Source organism: Anser cygnoides, chromosome 1 (genome assembly GCF_040182565.1).
Source record: "Anser cygnoides isolate HZ-2024a breed goose chromosome 1, Taihu_goose_T2T_genome, whole genome shotgun sequence".
NCBI lineage: Eukaryota > Metazoa > Chordata > Aves > Anseriformes > Anatidae > Anser > Anser cygnoides.
The window spans coordinates 204107612-204134656 of NC_089873.1; the positions used below are offsets into that span (position 1 = coordinate 204107612).

Consider the following 27045-nt stretch of genomic DNA (forward strand, 5'->3'; position numbering starts at 1 on the left):
ATTCAAGTCTTTGCTTGATTACTAGGTCGGAACTGCTTTGTGCAAGCCTTTCAAACTTAGAAGTTACTGCTGCCAGGTCCTGTCTAATACCCTAAGTCTCACTAAAAAGAAGCTGTCTTCTGAGATGCTCATCTGTTTTCCAAATCTGCCTGAGAAGTAAAAAAAAATAGGAAAAACTGGTGACGGACATAAGAAATTTGCACTTGTTTCTTTTCTTTAGTCATTGTTTACTCTGTGGAGTTAGCTGGATTTTGTGATGTAAGGGGTGCCAGCACCATAGTAAGCATGGATTGTGAATGAGTTGTCTCCAGGTCTTCAATTATTTGGCCGGTCTATGTATTGCATTGTGTATAAGAGCTTGCTTAACTATGACGTTTTGGAGAAAATTTAGAGGAAAAACTGATTTGCAGTTAAGGAGATCTGGGTTCCATCTCTGAGACTTGGCTCGGTTATCAGTTATGTCTCCGACTTCCTGTGACGCTGGGGAAGTCACGAGCAAGGGAATCTTGTAGCTTAAATCCTCTGGCAGTAGGAAAAACTTTGAAGACAGAACTTCATCTATGCTGCGTGTGAGCGTTCTGCATGTTCCTGTACAATTCAAACACTGCTCTTCCTTGTGTTTTGAAGCATTACAACCCCTGTCTGATTCAAAGGCAGGACTCAGGAATTGTCGGTGTTCTTCTCAGAGGGTGTTTGTGGACCTGAAAGGCAATAGCAGTTAGCAGTTGTTCTGACAAAAGAGTCACAGAAATAACAGAAGGAAGAGCTTGTCACATGTTTCTATGAAGCACTTCATGAAGCAGTTCCTCTTTTCCTGCCTTTGAATGCTGCAAAATTGGAAATCCTTAAGAAAAAAAAAAGGTCACAGAACCCCAGAGAGCCGGCGAGACTGTTTTGTGGAGATTCAAGTGTAAACTGAGCTCCAAGAAGATTTATTGGAAGCCTGGATGAGTTGAAGGAAGTGCCCTGCTGACACTGCAGCAGCAGTATTGGGCTTGCTGAGAGACGAGCCTGTCCTCAGCCTTGTGAGATGTTATTTCAACACTTGGATCCTGGAAGGAAAGATGCAGCACGTCCTACCCATGGCTGTCTTTCTCCAAGTTGCCTTGTGGTTGGTACAGCCATGGCCATGCTGTCTCCTCTCTCTGACACTGTCTGCCGTTAGTTCTTAGCATCTGTACAGTTCTGTTCATCTTGGATGTGCTGCTCATGATCCCCCACTTCTGCCTGAAATTCTGTCACATCCACGTGTCCTCTCTGTGTTTTAACAAACACGGACTGAGCTGAGGTTTAAACTCACCAGCTGAACAATTCCCAGTTTGACTACAGACCTGTAGGGACTCAAAAAAAATCTTACGTTGTGCAAAATCATCTATTACTTTGTTCATGACCTCAGACTGCCACGGGTTCTGCACTGTTCGCTTGGAAGGTTGATGGCACTTCACGTGTTTTCCTAGAAGTCCTAGCTTTGGGGTGAGTCATGCCTCTTGGGAGAGCTGCCATCACAAACAGATGCCAATCTGGAGGTCAGTTAGTTCTCAAAGTGGCAGGATATTGCTGCATTTCAAGGGCTGAGATGTTTAACAGATAACACACTACATTTTTCTGCAAGCTGCAGTGCAGAGATTAGAATTTGGGGCCTTCTTTATGCATCTGGATAACACCCTGTACTACTTCGGTGCACCTACACACTTGATTTCATGAAATGTGTGATAATGAATTATCAAAACAGAAATACCAGTCCGCATCCGTAAGAGTAAAACTTTTCAGCTAATTGCTGTAGGTTTCTGCAGCAGCTTTGGAATTTACTGCTGCACACAGAATTACAATGCAGAAGGTTTGTTTGTCCTTCAGCTTTGTGGGGATCAGAATTAAGCTAATAGAGGGTTCTTTGAACACGGTGTCAGTGATTTGCCGTTGCAGCTGAGACAAAACGATAGTCTTGCACATGGCTGTACCCAGCAACTGTGGTGAAACCAGCCTAAAAGTAGCTGGATTAGTCGAGTGATTGCATTTAAACAAACTTAGTAATGAGCGCGAGAGCAGTGCCTCTGAAATGGGAGTTGGCAAGATTAAATCGAGGCAGGATTCCACTTTCAAATGATTAAATCTCTTATGTAAGCCCACATGGTTGGTTGTATTCTTACAACTAGAGTTTCCTGTTGGCTGGCTGTGGGTCTCAATAGACATTTAACCGCTGGGAAGGGCACAGGGGTTTTTGGTGGTTGTGTGACTCCCAGCGCTTGTTAACTTACCCTGTTCGTGTTTTGCAGTGTAAGAGTATGAGATGAGCAGAGTCTGGAGGCTGCCCTCTTAGCTTGTCAGGAATCTATAGCCACTTAGAGGACACTGGACAAGCTAATTAAAAAAAAAAAAAAGCCCACTGAGGGTTCTTAAATACATTGAAACCACACCTGGCTTAGAGAGTCTCCAAATGGAAAATAACAGAGGGATGGGAATGTGCAGGATGGGAATGTGCAAAAAGTGTCCGATTTGCCTGCGCTGTTTCCTTGTGGTAAGGTTTATGTGTCCTGCTGGAGATAGGATGCTCATGCAGGTGAGCTGGATAGGGCTCTCTAGTTTCCAGCAACAGCAAACAAGACACATTCATGGCTGAACCCTGCAGCACAGGGGTCACTCCAAACCCAAGCTAAGCCCCAGCTGAGAAACAGCTCTGTGGCAAACGCTGCTCCAACCCTGCTCTGCTCTGGAGCTGCAATAGGAGTGAGCTGGAGCAGCCTGCAGTGTGCACCTTCAGTCATGTCCCGGGCAGAGAGGCTGTTCTCATGTTTGCTCTTGCTCTTTAGTTCATCAGGTACATCTCCATCGACTTCAAGGGAAGTGGACTCTGAAGAGATGAGCTTTGCTCCCCTATTTTGGCATATGTGTTGCTCTGGAAATGTGACAGCTTAGATTTTTGGCCTTCCTCCTGGTGTGAGGAGTTTCATTGGTTGGTTGTTACTGTCAAGCAATATTTCTTTGGAAGTATCTTTTGGCAATGACATTTCATATAAAGACAACTCGGCCTGGTCAGCAAACTACACCCAAACTAAGTCTGTTGTTGGTGCTTCTGGTGTTGGCAGCAGCCTACAACAGTCCCTTTGCTTGCCCAGCTTGGAGTCCATTCCCTTTCCCTGATCGTTCCCAAACCAGGAGGCCATCCGCCTTCCTGTTCCCCTGCCTAATCCCTTGCGAAGAGTCGCCCTCAGCTTTGGCAGCCCAGGAATGCTTCGGGAGCAGAGCTCATGTGGGAAGTGCTGAGGAAGGCTGCTGCTGCCAAGATGCTGCTAAGACGGGTGCTGGTGCAGCCCCTGACCCTGTCTGTGCTGTAGCTGCCCCGTAGCACTTCAGGACTTGCTTTGCCTTCAGCACTTGTAAATGTTGTGAGGGGTCTTGGACCTATCGGTCAGGCAGCTTTTATAGGTGCTGGGCTTATGCTCGTAGCCACCATAAGGTATTAACAGAGAGAAAATGGGACTCGGACCAAAATACTTGTTTCTGTCTTCTGAGCAGTTTCTATTATAAAAATGCCTTTAAAATTGCCTTTAAGCTGTGGAATTTCATGAGTTTGGCAGCTGCCTGTATTGGTTTCCCTTTATCATATCCCTTTATCATATCCTTTCCCTAAGAGAAGCCTTAATCCTTACACCAGCCATGGCTTGGTGTAGGGGCAGAGCCAAGTTTGAGCATAGTTCTTGTTTGATAGGGCGCGCTAGGCTTTTTTGGCACTTGAGTAAGAATTGCCTTGAAGCAACACAAGCTGTTTGATCAATACTATGAAAATCAATATTGTTGCAGTTAAAAGAGATCCGGGGCTGAATGGTACAGCTTGTTCAGCATTCCTGTTTATTGCATCTAGTGGAATGTGTGGCAACCAACCAGTTGATTACTTTGGAAACCCTGTGGATATTGAAGGTAAGACTGAGCATATTATATGTGGGTCCTGTAAACATTTCACTCTGCTGACCTCAGCAGGCTTCAAACCTTTCCCCACATTAAGTAGCAAGATGTTATATGACCTTGACGTTAGCAATTGGGTGCTGCTGTGCTAGAGATGAGTCGTTGGTGCTGGTTAGAATGGGTGGTGATCTGCCTGAAGCTGCTGAAAGGCAGTGCTAACTTGCAAGATGAAGCAAAGAGCAAAATTTTGTGAGCTGGTTTTGATTTGAGATGGATTTGCCATGCAGTTGGTCACTAACAGAGATGGGTCTCAGCAGTTTTGTAGTGTTTCATGGCAGAGTTTGACCTCTGAGTGGTTATTTTTTATGTGTTTATTTATTGTGAGTCTTAGATCTGGCTTAACAAAAAAATGCACCTAGGGCAAATTCAACTTGATTTGGTTTTGAATAAAAAGCCCATAAACTGAATTAACCTTTAGCTTCTATAGTAACTATGTGCAGAGGAACACTCAACCTGCTGTTACTGGCATGAGCTCGGAGCTGAGAAAGGAAAGGTGAAGTCTTTACAGAAGAAACAAACCAACCCAGCAATTTTGCAAGATTGAGAGGTGGAAACTGGTCAGTGATTTCTCTGGTCTGATTGCAAACCTGGTGGTATGATAAACTGGGTGGTTGGGATTCAGAGGCTTGGGTCTCAGTCCACAAGGTCCCTTCTGCTAGGGAGAAATGTCCCCTAGCTGATGGGACCTTGTGTTCTGAAAGTCCTTTTCACTAATGCCAGCTTTCTTACAGTTTTACTTTAGCAGGAACAGCACGTGGATTTCAATTCCTTTATTACAAGGTATTATACTGAGAGTGTTTGATCTAAAAAGTGCTTCTTTGCCCCAGTTTTACCGTATGAATTATACTGGTGATTGGTGAGTGTCAAAAATGGGTTTTGTTAGGCTTACGGTGGGCTTAGATACACCAGTTCATTTTATAAATTTACCGGATGACCTCAGCTGGGTAGTTTGACCTGTCTTCTCTGTCTAATCACCATATTACACCTTGCTTCTGTTCTGTGCTTCATCTGCTGGCACAATCAAGTGCAGTCTGCAGTTTCTTTAAATCAGCAGGAAATTCCATAGCTTTTATGTGGCATGTAACAGGGCATAATAATTACAAATGGTACTGTATATTTTGAAACGTAGAGCACAATAAATGGAATTCACCACAATAAAAAGTATTTTTTTTTCAGATTAATGCACAGAAGTAATCTTCTTGCCATAGCCTATTTATCCCCTTGCGCTTCCCTCCATAAATAATTCTTGGTTTTCATGGCAGCTGGAGAACCCTGAAGTTGATTAACCATTTTTTTCTCTTTAATAAGAAAATGAACTGGAGCACGAGTTGTCTTTCTATTCACTAGACATGCTCTGCTGAGGGGCTTGTGCTGCAGTGCTGTTGTCGTGGTATGGTTAAGGTGACCGTAGATGTGCCTTATGTTTGCAGAGAAAGACTTGGGCTCCATAAACGTGCCTGAGAGCCCAGTTTGGTCCCACTGTGAGCGATGGCTGCAGGAGAACCTTCAGTCTGTGAGCTTGCAACAAGCAATTGCACTTATTAATACCTGTAGCTGCATGGGCAAGTTATGGCTGCTTGTAGTATTTCGGCTCCTCTGTTATTTAGGGGTGGTTTTCTTTCCTTGACTTCCTATCAGTGATGCTGGTTTGCCTTCCCGAACCTCCCCACGTGCACTCAGACTTGCCTAGCTGTTGGGAAGTGCTGTGCAAGCCTCTGCTTTTGGCAGCTCTCCTGTGCTTTCAGGGTTTTACTTGGTCTTCAGTTCCAAGAGTGCCACTGCCAGCATATGCCCTGTGCAGACAGCATCCAAGCATCTCGAGCACCAAGCGAATGCTGTGCAGGAGTACAGGTTATCCTGTTCTGTGTTGTTTTGTTCATTTGGTTTTAATCAAGGGTGCAGGGAGCTAAGAGGCAAATGGTTATTTTAATTATCCCAGGGGTTCTGGATCCAGAGATCCAGAGGCAAAACCTAGGAGACAAGTCAGGTTGAAAAATTGAAGTGTTTGCTTTGTCTTTTGTTTTCCTTCTGACTGCTACTTATTTTTCTGGCTTTTTCTCACTGACTTATCAGACCTGCTATCAAACATTGGGCAGCCTGTTGTAGTTCTTACTCAAATAAATTATTCTGGGACAGACTTAGCTTTAGAGCCATTGTGCGTGGGTCAGACGTGCATTGATTCTTGGGGAAGAATAAACAGTGTTCTGGAATTCTGTCCCTTTCAATAGAGGACTTAGCACAACAGCAAACTTCACTACTTCCAGCTCATGATGTGCTCCAGCAGAGATGATGAGCATGCTTTTAATTTTTAACCTCCTCTTTGAGGCCCGCTTGCTATCTGTCTCCCCAAACAACGTGACATTTTGATAAATGACTTGTATTGTCAGCCTAATACAATATCTTTCTTTTATTTTTCATTATTAAATAGCAAAGCTTTTTATAGTTCTGCAGCTGCCAAGCACAAAACGCAGACATAAACTTTGCAGACTATGGTTCTGACAAAGAAAACACCAACACAGAAGTTTTCTGCATATCAAAATTTTCTGCTTCGCTTCCCTTTGCAGTTCTTGTTTGTACATTGATCCTTTTTTAACATGTGCTATGGAACCAAAACAGATTTATTATTACAGTATTCTGTAAAGAAGATTAGCTCCACATCTCAGAGAAAAATTTTTCTCCGTGTCCAGCTTATAAAGTGATAAGTCTGTTTTGTAATATGTCCATATGGATTAACTCTGTTCAGCCTCATAAAACATGTAGTTAGGCTTAACTGTGTTTCTCAACAGAGGAAGGAATTAGTTATTTCAAATACAGCAGTGTTATGTTCTCCTGGGCAGGACATCTTGAACTTTAACACTTTGGCCTGGCTAATGGATTTGTCACTTCCCCATGTGGTTAAGTTCATTGTGGAAACTATTAAACTCTGTTTAATCTTCATTTGAAGGGTTTAATGTTAAACCTATGGGTAATTTTAGCAATGATTAGTTGCAAATGAACGCATGCATTATACGTGCCAAATCCTGTCATTTCTGGAAGTGTCCAGATTATTAGTTTCTGTTGTTAGGCTGGTCTAAGCGCGTAGGCAGGGCAGGGGCTGGAGGGACAGATAATGTATACTATAACTGGTTAACATGGGGGAGAAAAAGGTAAAACCAGGGATTTTCATGTTCACAGCCTTTCTTCTAGGAACTCAGTTTTTTCTTATCCCCAGCTACATCAGTTGATCCAATTTAAAAAAAAAAAAAACAAGCGAGCAAAAACCACCTAGACTTCCCCCAGTGAGCCATTTCCTACCTTGCAGGTAATTAGATGAGTTCATCTTGCCATTTGTGTCTAGAGCTAATTGCTGGCATAAAACAACCTCTTCTGTAAATCAGATCCCCAGATCACAGTTACTGGAGGGACAAGGACATTCTCTTCCCTGATGTTATATGAAGGTATATAAATATAATCTAAAAAGGTATCATTGGTACATTTGTTTAGATTTTTTTTGTTTGTTTTAAACAGATGCTTTTTCAATGCAAAAAAAAAACATACCATGGCTGAGAGGGTGAACAATTTGACTAGCGTCATGTGCACAAAGGCTGAATTCCAGCAGAGACTCCTGTAGGGAAGAGAAAAGAGCTGTACAACAGTTGTAGGATCATAAAGACCACTCATCCTTCTGCCAGAATTGTTCAGGTGGTTTCTGGGTGAGAGACAGAGTTTGTACAAGGGGACCTGAAAATGTGCGAAGTGAGCAGGATGTTGAAAAGAGGAATTGAAAAGTCATCTCTCTTCCCCAAGTGCCAGGCAGAGGGCTTGGCAGGCTGGGTGAAGGTGCCAGAAAGCAATGATTAAATCCAACCGTGTGCTCCAGGTAGGTGCATCCACAGAAAACTTCCCAAGCATAAGTTAATGCTGATCCCAATGCAGATGGCTTGCGTTCTGCAGTATCTGCTACTTTATACTCGCTAGGGAATTTGCTTACATTGGCGTCTTGTAAGCTTCTCAAGTACACCATGTTCAAACATAAATTCAGTTGCTCAAAGAATAATAAAAGTTGTTTTTTTTTTCCCCCCCTTAAGTTTGGAGGATTTTCAGTGCACATACCACTGGGACTTGTTTCTCATTTCACACATGCAATAGATTCTTCTTAGGCTTGGTAGATTGCCTAGGCTGTGATGTGCAGCAGTATTTATTAGAAGGAGACATGTGTGACATGCCTTTCACTTCATGTGCTGATGCCAGCAGCTTTTACTGGCTTATATCTGGGGAAAAGAATGCCTGCTGCAGCACAGAGGTATCCCTGAACGCTGCTGTTAGGTTTTTAAAAGGCAACATAGGCTTAAGCCATTGGGAGAATTTCCACTGATTTCATCAACTTTGCACTGAGCCTTGCTTAAATTTAGGAACAACCAACTGCACCTTTCAAGATGTGAGACTGTTTCTTCACAGAAGGATAAGATTAAAGATAGTGTACAGTGAAATTTCACCATCTTGCTCTGTTAATAGATAGTAACTAAAATGGAAACATAAAAAAAATGTGCTTACTAATTGCTTAAGTCAAAATCTGAAAGAAAAAATAGAATTTGCCAATATAATCAATTTCTGCTGATACAGAATCACATGAAGGCTTCAGCTGATTCCATAGTTATGTGCCCCAAAAACTCAAAAGTACTTTGTGGTGCTCCTTATCTTAGCCTCATCTGTCCAAGCTGCATCTTCCTTCTGAGCTTTGGGACAACCAACTGGAAGTGTTGCCTTTCCAATGCCAAAATCTGTTCTCTGGCATGCAGGCAAGAGCTGGATTTCTTCTTAAGAGCTGCTGGATGAAAGACGTGCACTATGTGAGATCCCGTGGAGAGCTTGAGGCTGCCCTGCACAGCTCTTGCAGCTGCTTCGTAAAACGCACAAAAGTGCCTTTGAATTATGACCTTCCAAGTGGTCACTGCTCAGGGGTAACTGAGATTATGAAACCCAAATGAATGCATGACTGGTGCTGAAACTGGGCCACACTCCCTAAAGGCAAGTAGGTGTTTTGGGTTAGCATGTTATATCTTCAAATAGAGTTAACTAAATCATTTGTCATATAAATAGAAAAGAAGTGATGCAAAGGTGCTGGAAAGCAGCAGCAAGACTCTGGCTGCTGCTGGAAAATACCTCTGGCATTGGGCACTTATTAAAAGCTAATTGCATTTTAAAGATAAGCTTTAATGGATTTGGCAGTGAGAGTGCAACTGTAATCAGATCTTGTTGTTTTGTACAAGTGCCTTTCAGGTTTCTGTGCAAGGTCAAATGTCCTATTGACTGGCAGCTGAACTGCTTTGCTTGTAGGAATGTAACTGATATTTGGTGGAGTTGCAAAATGAGTTTCCCACTGCAGCCAAATACACAAGTATACGAGAATCCAGCAGTTTCACTTCCTGCAAAGCTGAAAACCCCTGTAGCATTTATTAGGATTTCCAGCAGGGAAAAGGGGATATTAATGTTGTTTGACTTACAGAATCATAATATTTGCACTGCAATTTGTAACGCAGGGCAAAAAGTTTTCAATTAGTATTTCCTGAGGAACAGCAAATTCAGTGAAGTGGATGCTTTTAACTTTTTATTTTTGTCAGAGAATAAATAAAGCAGTTCACAGGACCTTAAGTGTTCCACAGTGCTGGAGCAGGGAAGAGCAGTGAATGGGGTTACAGATAGGAAGCAGTGAACAGCTGAAACCTTCCTCAGCATTGTTGTTTGGTATCATCATTATTTAATCTCTGAACTGTGGCGCTGGATCAAGTGTGCTTGGGGAGGCATAAACCTCAGTCTTGTTGATAAAATAGTCACTTGGTCACTTCAGTGCTGGTTTTGATTTTTCTAGCGTTAAGAAATTGCACTGAAGGTCTGGGCTGCTTGCAGGGAATCCTGCTATGGGGCCCAAACCAGATCTACTTGGAAGTCCTGGGAGCCTCTTCCCTTTCAGGTTCTTAGTAATTTCATTTTTTTAATAATTTCAGGCACTGATATCTGAGGTACCCTGGCAAATAATTTCACCTCTATGCTTCAGTGCGCCCATCTCCTGCCCAGAGCATTGCTGCGCAGACCTGCTTTGTGTGGCTGTATGAGGAAGGCTGGCTTCATCCGCCTGTTTGCAGGACCTTGTGGGCAACAGGATACCAAGGGACAAAGAAACGGTGCCAGAGAATGAGCAGTTGGTCTGTTTGAACTGGTTTCGTTGGGTTGCCTGTTTTGGTCCTGGCCTTACCTCAAAAGAGGTGGAGAGAGGGACAGAGGGGAAAGAGCAAAACAGGGAACAGAAAGGGAAGTACAGGAGCTCTCTTCTGTGAGAGGAGGAGGAGGAGGCTTATGTCAGGATTATGTGGCAAGGTTTTGGTAGTAGGGGTGCTGCAGGGGTGATCTCTGTGAGGAGTCCAGAAACTGCCCCATGCTAGATAAGAGCCGGTAAGATATGGCCTGGAGGAGGCTGCGGCCCATGGAGAGCCCCTGCAGGAGCAGGCCCCGGGCCGGAGCTGCAGCCCGTGGAGAGGAGCCCACACAGGAGCAGGGGGTCTGGGGGGAGCTGCCGCCCGTGGGGGACCCGTGCTGGAGCAGTTTGCTCCTGGGGGATGGACCCTGTGGTACAGAGCCATGTGGGAGCAGTTCTGGAAGAGCTGCTGCCTGTGGGCAGCCCCCCAGGCTCAGTTCGGGAAGGACGGCATCCCGTGGGAGGGACCCCATGGAGCAGGGGCAGAGAGGGACCGTGAAGGAGCGGCGGAGACGAAGCGTCAGGGACTGACCGCAGCCCCCATTCCCCATTCCCCTGCACCACGCAGCGGGAGGAGGTGGAAGAGGGTGGATGGGGGGGAAGGTGTTTTTATTTTGCTTTTAATTCTCACTGCTCTAGTCTGTTATCAGTAGACAATATTAATATTATTAAGGGTTGCTATTTCTACACAGAGCTTGAGTGTGCTGAACAGCCTGGCAGTTGGTAACTGTGCAGAAGATCCTCGTTCAGGTACTGACTTCACAGTTGCTGTTACCAGTGCCCGTTATTTCCAGAGGTTTGGCTCGGTGGATGGAAAATGTTTAATCTGAGCTGTTTGTAAGACTGAGCCTGCTATTGTCCAAGGTTACCACAAAACCCTCTCTCGATTGGCGTGCTCTAAAATCCCGAAAGCCTGTTGCAGCTCTGCTTCCTGTCAAGTATAAATATGTTTGATACTGTTTATAGACAAATTATTGCTGTTAAAACTGGTCTTGAAGCTGTTGTTTACACGTACATACTTGAACTGCTTAACTTGTATGGGTTCTGTGTGTACTGCCCTATCGAATGTTTGCCAAAGTCTCCACATTTTTCAGCCTTCTGCAGATTGAGAATTTGGTGTCGGTTTCAGGTAAATGAAAACTTGTGGTTTAGTTTGATGTTAAATGATCACTGGTGTTGGTTGCCACCACTGTGTTTGATTGCACTGATTTTGCACTGTCCCAAAGAACCTACTTTGCCATAGCAAACATTTGATAGCTCGCTGCTGTATTGCAGTGGTTGGGTAACTGGAGGGGACGGGGTGGAGGATCAGGGAACTAACCTGGGCCCTATGTGGGTCTTGACTGCAACAAGGATATTTTCTGAAACTAAGGGTTATAAATCTGACGCTGTTTCAGATTTGGTTTATACTATTTTGGGGAGATGAGTAGGACAAATGGCACCTTCTAGAATCTTTGTCTTCTCCAAGCTTGGAATGTAAGATATAAGGAGATGTATACACCCATGTATGAATGTCACCCCCTTGACATGTGATGGGAACTGATGCACCTTTCATAAATTGGCTACGTACATCCACTCCTGTGTTCCCCATGCCCCACGTTCTTCATCAGCTGCAGTTTGGTTTGTACTAGAACAAACTGTCTTCATAAATTTTCTTTTTTTTTCCTAGTTCTCGCTGTTGCGTCAGAGCTGTGGAGCTTAAGACCCAGAGTCACTTAGGCTCCATCCATGATCAGTAGCAGTTTTTCTGTACAATAACTTTCTTATTTTAGTACCGTAGTGCTAAAAGTTTGTGGCTGAGAATAATGTTTAAATCTCTCTTCTTTCATTTATGCAGGCTGCGTATCGAGAGCTTTATCACAGTGACTGAGAGGAGTGGACAGGACTCTGGATCCTTAGTGCAAACCAGTGCTCCAAAAGGGCTGAAAATCTGAGATTGATCTGTAGAAAAGCTATTCATGCCTCCTTTTTTTTTGTATAGCCTTTTCCTGAGGCAACTGAGCTTCTTAGGCTGAACCTTATTCAAAGATTGTCACCAACTTAGTGACACCAGCTTAATGCAGACATTAGTACCTAGCAGTGTACCTGGCTTCACATTCAGAGTGGATTGAAAGTATCTCCTAATTGCATGCCATTAAATTCTCAGTGCTGTGTGCACGCTGTGGTAATAGATACTGTGCAAGCACAAAAGGGAGGGAATCAGACACCTTTCTAGGACACCTTTAACTTTACTGATAAATGTATAATTTAAAATTTAAAGGTATCAGCTGGAAAACAATAGGTAAAATATTTTGTATACCAAAAGCTTACATTCTTCTATCAAGAGTTTGTGGTTATTTCCAAGATTCTTACGTTTGCATGCAGGATTTCCCTGAGATAAATACGAAGTACCTCCATGGTGAGAGCAATGTGCCAAGCATGTGCTGGCTTTACAGTGCCCTTGCATGGTTCTGCAACACACTTAGGCTGCTTCTGGGCAGTGCATTTACAGAGGTCTGATGTGTTAGATCATGAGAATAACTTGAATCTTGGAATTACAGAGCTGATTTACACATGCTCTATAGCTGTGTATTTGGGATTTTCAGACATCCCGCATCATTGCTTTGGATGTAATCTGTACATATGCAGAGATGCAGATTGTCTTTTGGATGCATTGGATGTACTGTCCACTTGCACATTAACTCTGCGGGTAAGACTGTAGCTCTGAGCCAGCTTCTGGCCTTTCAGAAATCTTGGGACAATGGGCAAAGTCCTTACATTTTTTCTCTCAGTAAAAGACCTAGGTGGAAATAGTGGGAATACTGGTATGTGAGAGAGTAGACTTGAAATTCCATTCTTCAGAGAGGAGATCTATATAAGTGTTGGATAATTCACAAATATTAGATGAAGGAACAACATACAAGAAGTTGTAAAGATACTTATTTATTGCTCTACAAATTAAGAAAGTTTCATTATCCAGAATGAACGACTTAAATTTAGAATTTTCTGCAACTTGAGCATGAAGTGGAAACAGAGAGTGCTTTTTCACTCCAGTGAGACTGTGGTTAGATGTATCATCCTTGGCTGCAGTTGCCAGATTGTGGTAAAACATAGGAACTACTAGATTTGACCATCAAGATTTGTGTGTGGGGAAATGAAATGAATGTGAAGAAGTACTCATGGTTTATTTTCTTCTTTTTCCTCATTTTTGGAGGCATTCAGTACATGACATGACTTTCAAGCTATGTGTCATTCAGCTTCTACTTTTCCTTAATGAGATTCATTGGGGCATTGACGTTCAAGTTATCGGAGTCCTAACACATTTGCTGCAGTAAATTTTGCCAATTTTGAGCTCTGTTGCATTTGCTATCAAATAGTTATCGAAGGCAGTCTGTGAATCAGTCTGGTATATGTACGAGAAAGGATAGAGGAGTCGGGGGCGTCATGTTGGAGCAGTATATTTCTACAGTTGCATTTAGTTTTGCAGGACTTTTCTGAGGGAAATGCATTTATCCCTCTCTCTGAGCGAGATGCATTTATTCATTTATTAAGTGGGGAACTGAGTTCAGCTTGCCCAAGGTAACGTGGGGTGTTAGTGGCAGACCAAGTAAGTGAGCACAAGTCTCTCAAAATTAATTCCTTAACCACACAGCCAGCATACCCGTTTGCTCAGCTGCCCTGTCAGAGCACACTTCATCTCTACCAGCGATGATCTCAACCCCAGCATGTTAGAAGCACAGGTGACGTATCAACTGGCATGTCCCATCCCTGCCACCAAATAGGCGTCATTTCATAAAATGTAAAACATTTTGTGAAATATTTTGTAAAGAATTTGTGAAATATTTCCCAAAAGTTGAGTGCTTGCTTTCTTTACACATGTAAGCAGCTGTTTTAGGAAGATTTTCTAATTCTGTTTACCAGAATTTGCTTCATTTTTTTCCTGTTAATATGCTTAGTTAATCACTTAAAATTTGTCTGTATACTGTGACAGTTCAGAACCTGCAGTCACGCTGTGTATTACAGGCACCAACACCTGTAAAGTTGGGGTAATCACCTTGTCTACATAATTAAAGTAATAATTCAAGGAGAAAAAAAAATAAGGTGAGTGCTTATACTTAGAGCTAGTGGGACAGAGATCTGGGTGTGATGTGTGGTCTGCCTCTTGCTGCTGCTTGAGCATCTTACTGGGCAGCCTGCAGCCAGTGATTTCTTAGAAATCAAGAGATTATTGGCCTGATTTGCCTCTCATTTTATTTAATGACACCTTCCAGCAAACGTCTAGGACTAGATCCAAAGCAGATTGAATTTGATGGGAAACAAATGAGTAATTGCAGCCCTTTGCAGTAAAGTATTCAGAGTTGTTGTCTTGTTGGCTTCATACTGTTTAAGAAAGTGCTTTGCTGAAATGGAGCATATATTTTTGATTTAGTATCCCACTGCTGTAAGACTCTATACTTGAGTGTCTTCTGGCCAAAGTCTGTCTGAGGAGTGGCGCTACAGGAGCACAGCTGGGCTGGGAACAAAGGACGATGCACTTCTGCTCTGCATTCAGAGGGGAGAGAAGAAAAATAAACAATAATATCTCTGTTAGTGAGTCCCAGACAGAAGAAAACAACTGCTAAAGCAAACTAAACTTATAGAATGAGGTTCAGACAGCTTATAATATCTTCAGTTGGTGTTTGCTTTATTAAATAAAAACAAGTAATAAATACTGTACAAAGGGACAGTCACTTCAGGTATTAAAACGTCTGAGTGCTATAAATTTACTCTCAGCTTTGCACTGTTGAAGTGATGTGAATTTCTTTTCATTGATTCACTTTTTTCCTCTAATTCAGAAGAGTAATGGATGAAAGAAATGAGGAAAGTTAGGCCCGAAGCAGTATGACAGATCCTTATTTTAATATTGGTCTTATCTTGCATTCTCTCATGCTAGCATAGGAGTTTGAGCTGTCCTTCTCATGCACCATGCAGTAACTGAGCAGTTTGACTAAGGTACGACTGAAGAAAAAGACACATGGAGGGTGTTTGGAGCTGTGGTCTGCCCCTAAGCCATGGAGTACAAACCTTTCTTCCTCTGTAGAAGTGCAATAACCCACAAGTAGTTAGATGTTAAATTCTGTTTCATCTTGTCTTGGTGCTAAAGTTAATATTTTGATATGTTTGCCCTTCTGGTTCACCATTAATTTGTCCCAGTTCCCTTGGTTTGGCAAGTTGGGGGAACCAAGCAAAAGTAGAAGAAAGAAAGAACATGGTGAGGATTGCCCATAAAACATGACACAAGGAATTAAAACCATGGCAAACTTTCTCTCTTTTCTGGATAGCAGGCCATTCACAACCAAGAAGGCTGTGTATTGCTTGAAAAGAAAGCTGAGATAAGCACATTGTGTAAATATTTGGGGTTTTTGTTCCTGTAGGACCTTAGATGCAGTGCTTACAGTCAGGAAGTGGGGTACAGGAAGGTTTATTCCTGACAGCATGTTCAGAATGACACGCAAAGCTCTCAAATTCTTCTGATATCTGGTGGGAAAATTCAGTGGTGGAGGGATTTACAAATGATATGAACATGGATGACCTGGTCTGTGTAAAAATACTCAAAGGCATGGATTTTCTGTGAGGAGGGGAAAAAAAAAGAATGTTTGCTTCATGCTGAGTCTTAACAATGCTGTTCCAAGAAAAACGTGGTTTAGAAGTTGGTGGGTTTCGGAAAAAAGTAATTTTTCATGTCTTTAAGTTATTCAAGTAACCTTGAGCTTTGCAGAGCTGCTTTCTTCTAACGGGGGGAGAGGGGGAACCTGGAGAAGCATCAGGGCAGCATTTATGTAGAAATTTTTATAGAGGGCAGCATAATGGAAAAGGGGGGGGTAACTGATTCTGTACTCTTGTGTGTACTGGAAAGCTAATGTAAAATGTATAATTGCAGTGACGTTCCTCTGTACTTATCAAAACCTTTTAATCTGCAGTAAGATTTTGATAGATACAAAATATAGTTCTCCAACAGCATAGGATTTGGGCAACTTTAATATAATTTGGATACTCATCAAAGTAGAACTTTGTGCAAAATTTGTCTGATACTGCTTTTTTCATAAGCAAGCACATGGATATGCCTAGACCATGTTTTTTGGCAGAATCTGGCCTCTTTATTTTGCGTAGTCCTAATTCACCCCTGCTGTTCTCTGAAATTAAAACCTTCTGATCCTCTTGCAGGAAGAGGCATTGCTACTGCCATCTGCAAAGCATCAGCGTCTTCTACATCATGCTAAAATCACTCTGACCTCTTAGCACTGATGACTTTTAAAGAATATTCAAGGGCATATCCTTATCTTCCATTAAACAGTGAGGTTAAGAGATTGAATATGTCTTCTCATATTAGCAATTCATTCAGTGGGCATCAGTTTATGGTGTTTCTTATCAGCCATTAAGCCATGTTCTGGTTCTTGTATCCTGCTGTTGGAAATGTCTACTCTGTATACTTTGTATTAACCCATTATTTTGTGCTTTTCTATATTTTACAATTAAAAACATCTCTGTGAAGCAATATGAGCTTTCAAATGCTGACTTTAGATCTACGTTAGATTTACGTTCCAGATATATTTGCACAAGCCATCTTTTGTAGAGCTCTCCTATGAATGTTGAATATAGATCTTGAATGGAAATGCTTAGGGAAGTGCATTCACGGCTTCAAGGCTGAATATACCTTCTGTGGGTAGTCTGTCACACTTCTGGGAGAAGTCTGAAACATTTCATGTTATTTATATGATCTTATTCAAAACAAGATACACTGAGAAACAGAAAGGCATTTGAAGATAACAGTAGGAATTATTACTGTTTTTTACAATAAGAAGATAAGATATGAAGGTAAGATAAGAAGATGGGAAGTAAAAATCTCTTACAGTAAAATAGAGTGATGCCAAAAGCAATTTGGTGTAATGCCTTTATCTGTACTGTACTTGAGCTGACTTGGAGCACTCCCAAGTCCTGGTTTTGTCTGTCCATTTATTCTGGTAAGCTACCCAACTTCAGATTATTTGCGAAATTCAAACATCCCTGAGCAGACTGTACCTGGGACCTTTCCCCAGTCATAGCAGCCTGGTCACCCTGGAAATGTTCCCTAGAGGACTTTGAGGGGTAAACAGGATGGACAGTCAGTAAAACAAGCCTTGAACCTGGCTTTATAGCAGCACTTAGAAAACATCGTAGAATTAGGTGGATTTCTGTTTCTGAAATCTTATATACAGTATTTTTGTTTCCAGTGAGTTTACTGCTATACATCTTTAAGTAAAAGTAAGCCTCAGAATGTGGAAAAGCAAAACTGATGCTGTACAGGAGGGAAGGGATTGAAGTCTGGCTGGTTTTCAAATGCAAAATACCCTATAGCTGCAGCACAGTGCGCTTTGTTTATTCAAAGATGATCCGTTTAGGTCACTTCATTCTGTGCCAAGAGCCCTTCGCAGCAAATTGGTACGGTTACAGGTGTCTTGTGCCATCCTGAAATCAAGGACAGGATCATTCTTTTATGCTTTATTCATATATCTCAGGAGAGCAAAGGTAGGATGAATACATATAGACTTGTTTGGGGCTCTAGCATTGAAGTAATTGTTTTGTTATAAATTAGTCTTTATGAGTACGGCTATGCTGAATCATTAAGAATATAATGATGTGAATAAATGCTTGCAAAACTGCATGTCATTTTAATCATTTCTTAGGTTTATTTCTCGCTTTCCCTCCAAATCTCTTGATCATTATCACCATTAGAAATGAGCCATCTTCACTATGGGTTCAATAAGGCTATGCAGTCGGAGCAAGTTGCTGGGCAGAACCACAGCCCTTGAAAACAGAACTGGAATATTCTCCAGGTATATAAAAATATCAAAATGTAAATTTCCTGTTAGCTGGGCACAACTTTTCTAATCTTCAGATAATATTCTGGAGTCCAGCAGTTCCATGGGCAAATCCGTAATTGCTGAGTGCTGCCCCTTGACATTTCTGAAAAGACTGGATTTGAGACTAATCATAGGATTAAATATTTGGTCAACACATTGATGTGCGGTATCTGATGGATTTAGTACAGCTATTTCTTTCAATTCAACATTAAAAAGGAGATTGTCTGCTAATGCTAACAGTGCTCTGGTTTCTATCCTCCTGGTTAAGATTAATTTATCTTGGATTAGCAAGTGCTAAAGAATCACTTAACAGTACCTGCGTCTGTTGTTCCAGAGTCTCCCTCGCACAGGAGATTTGGTCGGGCCACACTGCAGTAGCTGGAGTGGCGAACTGGCATTAAGAACTGAAACCACAAAGGAGAGCTTCATCTCTCAGATACAGCAGTACTGGCTCTAATCAGACTCCCTGTTCCTGCCCTTTGAGAACTTAAAATGTGGTGGGAATTTACAGTCGAGTTTAGGATTTTAGGGATGTCCTATTCATCTGGCAACCATTTCAGCTAACAAGGGAAGAAGAGAGAAACCTTTTCTTAATCCAGACAATTTTTGCCACAAAGCAGCTCATTCACTGGACCCAAACATAACAGTACTTTAATTGTTAATATTTACTGAGCTTTCTGGTACATCTAGAAACACACAAGGAAAATGCCCGATTTTTTCCCCCTGTACTCGGCTCTGGTGAGGCTGCACCTCAAGTACTGTGTTCAGTTTTTGGCCCCTTGCTACAAGAAGGACATGGAGGTGCTCGAGAGAGTCCAGAGAAGGGCAACGAAGCTGGTGAGGGGTCTGGAGAACAAGTCTTACGAGGAGCGGCTGAGGGAGCTGGGGTTGTTCAGCCTGGAGAAGAGGAGGCTCAGGGGTGACCTTATCGCTCTCTATAGGTACCTTAAAGGAGGCTGTAGCGAGGTGGGGGTTGGTCTGTTCTCCTACGTGCCTGGTGACAGGACGAGAGGGAATGGGCTAAAGTTGCGCCATGGGAGGTTTAGGTTGGATATTAGGAAGAACTTCTTTACTGAAAAGGTTGTTAGGCATTGGAATGGGCTGCCCAGGGAGGTGGTGGAGTCACCATCCCTGGAGGTCTTTAAAAGACGTTTAGATGTAGAGCTCAGTGATATGGTTTAGTGAATGACTTGTTAGTGTTAGGTCAGAGGTTGGACTCGGTGATCTTGGAGGTCTCTTCCAACCTAGATGGTTCTGTGATTCTGTGAATTGACAATTTTACCTTGGAAATATTTATCTTCACCATTCTTCATCAGACATTGAGTTTTGGTGATATGATGGTGTCAGAAGAGGCATTTGAAACCTTTTGACAGTTGTAAAGGGTAGGCACTGTAAATAATAGCATAAAAATTCAAGTTTTATACTATGCTGGGCAAGTGGGAGCCATAAGCTATTTGAAAGTGGTCAGAGGTTTGGGTGTGTGATACCCAGGAAGGATGTAGCTTGACCTCTACAATCAACATATGATGATTACTTATCTCAACATACAGGTAATCTGCCAGATTTCAACTGTGTTGTGATCACTGGCAGCCTTCCTTAGAATATTAATTGACAAACACATCCTGACATTCATTTAAAACCACAGCTGATGACATGCCTTGCTGTGAGAGCTAGTCTCAATGACATAATTAAATGTTTGCATGTATAATCTGCTTGCGATCCCTTAACACAGGCTTTACAGCACGAGTTCATTCCTGTCTCATGGTAATACTTCAGTCAACACCTCCTGTGAATGGGGCTACTTTGAATGTTGTGTTGTACTGCATTCCTGCCTAAGTAAGAACTCAAGAAACCCCAAATAAAATGCAGCAGACAAGTAGGCAGTATCTGTGATAACAAATAAAATCTACCCAAGACCATTCCTTGCTGCTGAGGCCAGTGTACGTACTGCTGAATTCTTACCCTCCAACACAGCATGTCTGCTGACCCTGGGTATGGTCCATGACACATCGTAGCTCCCAGATGGCCATCCAGGAATCAGCAGTACAATAAATGACTGCTGCAAAAGTTTTGATTCTAACTGTTAGTAGGGAGACATCGTGGATTTTCAGTTAAAATGTGGTATTGGTAATTACTGCTTTTGATAATCAGCAGCTGTTGTGCATGTTTTTTAACTGTTCCCCTACAGTTGTCTTTAATATTGTTTATGAAAAGTGCAGTTCTACTTTCAATATTAATAAACACAATTTAGCTCTCATTAGCAAGGTTTAAGTCTCAAAATACAGACAAAGGTTTTCTGAGACTGATTTATTGTCTTTCATTTCACCTTACTATTTCCATTTTTCAGCTAGGATACTTTTCATATTATGTTGTTTTTTAATTATTATTTTTTGGAAGCGATGACCCCAGATGCTCACTTATTCTGTTACACCAGTCCCTAACTAGAAAGTATGTATGAATTCAAGCGTGAATCACTTCAGGATAGAAGCAGAATTTCTTTGTGATGTTAGAACCTGTATCAAATTCTATTTTTAAAATCCAAAAATGCAAATGCACTTCACATTACCTTACTGTCCCTGGTCATGTACCTTGGTTGTGCTGTTATGTCTGTTTCTGTTCTTTGAAATAGGGTGTACAAATTAAAGTAAAAATTGCTTTGTTCCTTTTGTGCGTGTGTATGTTACAGTGTTGTGCTTTAATAAGGCTTGCAAAATGGTGGGTAAAAGCTTAGAATAGGGAAAAGTTCATTGACCCCTTTGGTGTCAGCACAACTGTGCTTCCACAAACCTCTGTCTGCACCTTTTCAGTGTGAATCCTGTGTGGTCTGTGTGGCAGCTGCTTGCTGATTTTTACACCGGTCTAAAGCAGAGTCAAAGAGTTGAAAAGCCCATGCACAACAAACAGGGATTTCCCACTCACATATTTGGAAGGAATTCTTCAAAAATTATATTTCTTGTGGGTTACCTCAACGTTGGTGAATCATGAGGAATTAAAGCCACAAATTATAGCTCGGTTAAGTGGTCTAGAATCAACAAAAACTTCCAGTATTTGAAGAAGTATTGTGACCCCAAAAGCTTTTTTTTTTTTTTTTTTTTCTGACTGCATTTCTGACTTTCATTAGAGAAACCTGGGTGGAAGAGGACCCAAATACCAGGCAAGTGGTCTGATGGACTTCCAAAACGTGGTACTTCACAAGCCCCACAATAAGTGATGACTTCTGTTTCAAATAGTAGTTCATCTTCCTTCCAGAAAATATACTTGTCAAGGGAAGTATCTTGGATGATGTTCAGTAATTGGGAATATCATGAATTAATGAGCCAAGTCCAGAGGGAATTTGAAAATTAGGTCTACCTTGCTTCCAGTTTGTCCCCTTTTCAGCGTTACGAGGTGGTTGGTTCGTGCTCTGTGTGGACGCTGCAGAGGGAATCGGCTTCAGCAAAGCTGGGCCGGCAGGCTGGGCCTTCAGGGGCTGGAGGGGCTGGAGTTGTGCTCACCAGCGCCTATCTGCCGGCCTTGCTGCTCATATTCTGCCCTAAAAGCAGAATATTATATGCTCATTCATGAGCATAAACCTCTGCAATTGTATCAGTTCACAGGCCCCTATCTGCGTCATGGCACAACCCTTTCTATTGTGGGCGTTCGTGTTTTGAAAGAATTTCTTGCATCTGCGAGCCCTGACAGGGCTCTGCTAATTTGTAGAGCCAACGCGTCTCCTTTTTACAAATAAAGAATATGTTTCTGTATTACAAGAGAAAAGGGTGTTTGGGGATATGTTTTGGAGCCATCTCGTTGGTTAAATCGCCACAAAAAGCCAGCTGTCTCACGCTCGGCGCGACTCACTTCAGAGGCACTGTGAGGTGTCTGTGGGGGGGTTCGGACAGATCTGGCGTGGACATGAACGACACACGCTTGCTGTGTTACACTTCAGCACTTGAGAAAGGCATTCAGTTTAGATGGATTAAGCATTTTTCAAGAGGCATTGCATTTTAGTTCCTAGCTTCCTGGGTTTGCAAGACACCAGTTTTGTCGTACTTGTTTATCAGAGGGAAACGTGCATAAATCCTGTAAGTGCTGTTAGTGGCCTACATGTAAACATGTTAGTAGTGCGGGGGGGGGATAGGTTTTATGTTGTTTTTCCAAAGGATGCTTGTGCCTTGCTAGGCTTCTCAGCCTGTTCGAAAACCTCCTGTGGGCAGAGAGTTCCCCCCAGCAGAAGTTGGAGACATACTGATCTTTTTAGGTGTTCTCCTTGTGTGTACATAGAAAAAATAACAAACAAAAAACCACACAAAAATCTCTGGACAATGGAGCTGCTTTTTTACCCTGCTTTCTATAAAGTAAAATTTCTTTCTGGATAGCCTTGCATTAACAGTGGTGTTACATCCAGTTTCAAATTGCACACACCCTCTCATCTGTTACTTTACAGCCTGTTCATCCAAAGGCATCATACTGGAGGTGCTGTGCTCGGGGTGCTGTCTCCATAGCCCTACCTGTACCACACTTAGGCTGGTTTCAGCATTTTTGCCTAGCTGCTGTGGCTGGAACTATGTGCATTTCAATTGAAGAACACACTCAAGTCAGAGTGGGGATTTTTGGCCAATAACTGATGCTAGATGATACTTGGCTCTGTCAGCAGGGTTTGGCTGGTCAAGCTGACTCTATTATGTCCTCCTTCCACCCACCCTCTGATTTGTTTTCCCCTGTTCCACAGCTTGGAAAGGAAAAATGTGAAAGTGAAGAAATCTCAGAGATTCCACTACTTCATTCCCAGTCCTCTGCCATTAGGAAATCCAGTTCCCCCTGAATCATAAGCACCTCAGTGTAAACAGTGCAAAGTTTACTGTAGAGAAAGTGCAACCGTATGTTGGTGTTAAGAACCAATTCCGTGATGTGCAGCTGCCTTAGTCATTCCCAATGCTGTTTCAGTGCTTTATAAACTACTAGAACATACTTTCGCCTTTTTAGGGGATCTTGTTACAAACCACTATTTAGTAGTTACAGAATTCCAGTTTCTGCACAAACCGCGGTAAGATCTCCTGGCACATGCCTCAGAGCTGCAATGAATTGGCCTGGGAGCATCAATGCTAAAGATGCCTGCAGAGAGCCCCACAGCAAGAAACAGTATGAAAAAAACATGACAAATCTGAACGGGCTTGGGGTTTCTTTCTATTCTACCAGCGAAATGGCTCTTTGTATCCTGCCTGCTCTTGTGTCTCAGGTAGTTGGATAATTTTGCTGCTTGGATATGTCTATGTGGCTTGAATTACACTAGGCCATTAATTCTAGCACCCTGTTCTTACAGCGGCCTACAGCAGGTGCTCAGTGAATAACGGGGACAGGCAAGAGAGCAGTAATACTTCTAGCCATTGCTTGCTGTCTCCAGCAGTTTGTAGCTCATGGACCTCCTAGCTTAAAGGTAATACCATTGTGTTTAATAGCTTGTGACAGATTTCTTTCTTTTTTACTGTAAATGTGTTAAATGTTTTTAAACTCCATATTAAAAGAAGTATCATGGAAGGCAAGGCATTCCTTAAGGTGACTGTGTGGTGTAGAAAGAAATGTCTCATTTTACTTTGAACCTGCCCTTTAGTGGTATTGTTTCGTTGTTCTTCTATTAGAAGAGACTGTATAACTGCAGATTTCTGCATCACTCCAGAAAAAAAAAAAAAAACACACAATTTCCAGCAACTTCTTAAGAGACATTTCTAGAGAATCTCAGAGCCTGCGATGATGATGGGATGGAGGCAGTATTGATGAAGGCCTCGTGGTCCTGGGATAAAGGCTGTGCAGTAGGACAGCGTGTACTAACCTAAAGTGGTTTCTCAGATTTAAGGACCACTTACTAGGGCTAGCTAGGTAGGGTGGATATCTCTTCTTTATTATCGAGTTTTCTACTTTATCTAGTACATTAATTATGTCCAGATGTTCATCACGTCCAGAATGTCCAAACCATTTTCTCCAGTGTGTGTGGGGAGAGAACAACGCTAAGAATCAGGAGCTGTGAATTCCCTTTGAAGCAGATTAATTTTGAGTCACATTGAGGTTAAAAAAACAAAACAAAAAAACAACAAAAACCAGCCCCCTCCTATATCCAGGCAAGATGATCACCAAAAATTAGTGCATCTGAAATCAACGATTTTTTAAAAGTAATTTATTCTTATCCAGTTGCTTAAATTCGTATGGGAAATGAGTAGAAACTTTGTGAATAGAGAGAATGGAGAATTGATAGTGGAAAGCCCGGGTGCGTTAGAGTATAGCTAGAAAATGAATTTGAAATGTGCAGTTATATGAAGTCAATTTTCTCACTTCATAAGAAAATAAGAATTCTAAGGTAAACAACTCTGCAGTGGAAATTACTTCCATAAACCGAAGCTGTGACTTCAAGTGGATCACATAAGCACATATTCCACAGCTTCAGAACATATTTAATAAATTGATATGTTAGAATTTCAATGCAAATAGCTCTTTCAAAGAGGAAGCAATACCGTGATGGCAAAACTGTACAGATGAGCCTTAGGGGCTCCCTGTGACGTGACACACACCGATGTGGAGCTATGGGGGCCAACCCAAAAGCTTGTGTGTGCTCCCAGTCCATGCACTTGATCTTCCTGGGCACTCCTTTGCTGGCTTCTCTGAGGGGTGTCCCTGAGCCCTCTCATACTGGCTTCTGTTGTGCAGAGAATGTGAAAGGAAATAAAATGGAAAGCTAGAACCATGGGGAAAAAAATGGGAAGGAAAGCCCTGTCCTTTCGTTCAATATTGTGGGGAGGTTTATGACACTTAAATGCTGGAGATGGCATATGAGGGTGATCTGCGGGCTGGAGTGGAGTTGGGCTGACTGTGCTGATGGCCTTCAGCATCTTCCTCACAGTAACAGTGTCCATAAAAACACCTGCATGGACCAGAACAACCAGCAGTACCCAGCTGCTGCCTGGAGAGATGCTGCCGTGGTAAAGCACTCTCCAACTTTGCCTCTAAAATACATTTTTTTTCCTGACTGCATCCTTTATTACATTAATCTGTCAGGTTTTACATCCCAGATGACTAAGCAGCCCTCCTTGCGTGCTTTCAAGCTTCTTTGTCCAAGAACCTCCAAGAAGTGGTTTCATCTGTCTTGGCTGTTTGTCACCGTGGTTGGGTTTTCTGGTTTTTGTTTTGTTTTATTGTCTTTCAGGCTGTAGTTGGTGCCTGTCTTGTGGTTGCCATAATTTATCCCACTTGCAGCCAGGGAATTCAACCTGGAATTCTTTCTGTGGCTCTCTGTTGATTTGCGGCAGAGCACAAGAACAGGAATTTATCCTGAAGCCCACTGAGAATTGTTCATCATCTTTTCCAGTAGGACTAGTAGAGCTGGGCAAGCAGTCAGCCCCAGATCTTTGGGAACAGAAACTGCTGGAAATACCCCATCGGTTCTAAGGTGAGAGCTGAATTTTGGGGGTTCGTTTCCTTATTTATTTTCCCTGTTTAAAACTTTTTCCCTTTAAAAAAAAATCTCTTTCAAAATTTTTTCAGTGATAAACTTTTCTTCGAAGATTTCCAGTTTTCAGTTAAAATGAGACTTTCAAGCGCTCTAGTTTTTATTTCATTTACTCATCTTTTTTAGAAAGTTATACTTTTTGTCACTAAGTACAGTAAAAACCCATCTACCTGAGCTACCTGCTGTTCTTTGCTGTTTTTTCTCTCCTTCCTGTTACCACATTGCAGAGTTTTTTATTTTAATAGCTCAAACTTAAGAAGCTAGAATAATTAAAAGGGAGTTTAAAATGTGGAAGGAGGAAGGAACTTATACATCATCTTTTAGAAAGACAGAAAAGAGAGGAGGGAATAAATTTTTTAAACAAAAAATTCAGCCTCCTCCAAGGGCCCTGCAGGTAAAGATAAACTCACTGAACCCAGCCGATTGAGATTTTTAGTAATCTGTCTGAGGAAAAAACGAGGCAGAAGGTGAACATGCACATGGAAAAAAATCTTAAAATAAATGTGTTCCATAATTATATTGTCTAGAGTTGTACAGCATATGTGACCTCGGGTCCTGTTGTGATAATTATGGTTAACTCAGATAGCGAGAGACACTGTTCCACAGCAGGAGGTGGGAGAGGGAGCGATGCAGGATCAGGAGGTACCTGGCTATGAAGAGGAACAATGCAGAGCCATGGTCAGTGAGCGTCAGTGCAGGATGGGGAAGGCTGGTGTGCGTGGTTCAGGTCACCTTACAAAGCCTGCCGCATCTGGGCAACAATAAAAACTTGGGGTTTGTGTGGTGTTAGGCATTTTTCTTATTTAAACAAACAACAAAAAAAAAAAAACAACAACAAAACTTGGTTTGCCATAGGTATCAAAAACCACATCTGGAAGAGCAGGTATGTCCTTGTGCTTGAGGCTGTGAGCTCAGGGGCTTGAAGACGCTCCATTGAACTCCAACTATTAAAAGGTTCATTCCTTTTTATTTAGCTTGACATTGATGCTTTGTTGCTGCTTAAGGGATATAAAATGGAGGATTTTAATGCTCTGTGATGTTTGTTTTTCAAATGAGTCCAGAACTAAACTACAACTTTTGGCAGAAGGCATATTTTGTTTAAATCTCTGCCAAGGAGAATTGTTTCATTTCTCCATTTCTATTCCAGTTAAAATGCTTACAAATAGCATTTTTAGACCAAACCGAATCTATATTTTCCAGCAATTTTTCAGACTCTTTTTTCTTGTTTTTACTCTAAAATGATTTGTAAATAGGGGACTTGTTTCCTTACAAGGTCATCAGGAAGACCTGTCAGTAGCTTATTTTAGACATAGGAGAGAGCAGAAGAACTGTACTTCCAGTACTTAGATATCACCTGCCACCTGGAAAGGCTTAATTCATGGTAAAGTCAAGTCTGGACATGAATTTGTGGTGTTTGACCTCATTCCCAAAAAAAATAATAAAGGCTAACCCCACAAAATATTTTAAAGATCAGGCTAGGTAGCACGAGTTGTCAGAGATTCTAGACAATGTGAATT

At 42.0% G+C, this 27045-nt stretch overlaps 1 protein-coding gene and 1 long non-coding RNA gene across 3 annotated transcripts in view; both read left to right on the top strand.

The window, feature by feature from the left end:
* ME3 (malic enzyme 3) overlaps nt 1-27045 on the top strand; it is a 124264-nt gene that overhangs the window by 2939 nt on the left and 94280 nt on the right. The gene's annotated exons all lie outside the window — the stretch shown is intronic.
* LOC125184362 (uncharacterized) lies at nt 1480-25376 on the top strand. Its single transcript, XR_007168279.2, has 3 exons — nt 1480-10142; nt 10885-10942; nt 12030-25376. It is a non-coding gene; the product is annotated as an uncharacterized lncRNA (long non-coding RNA).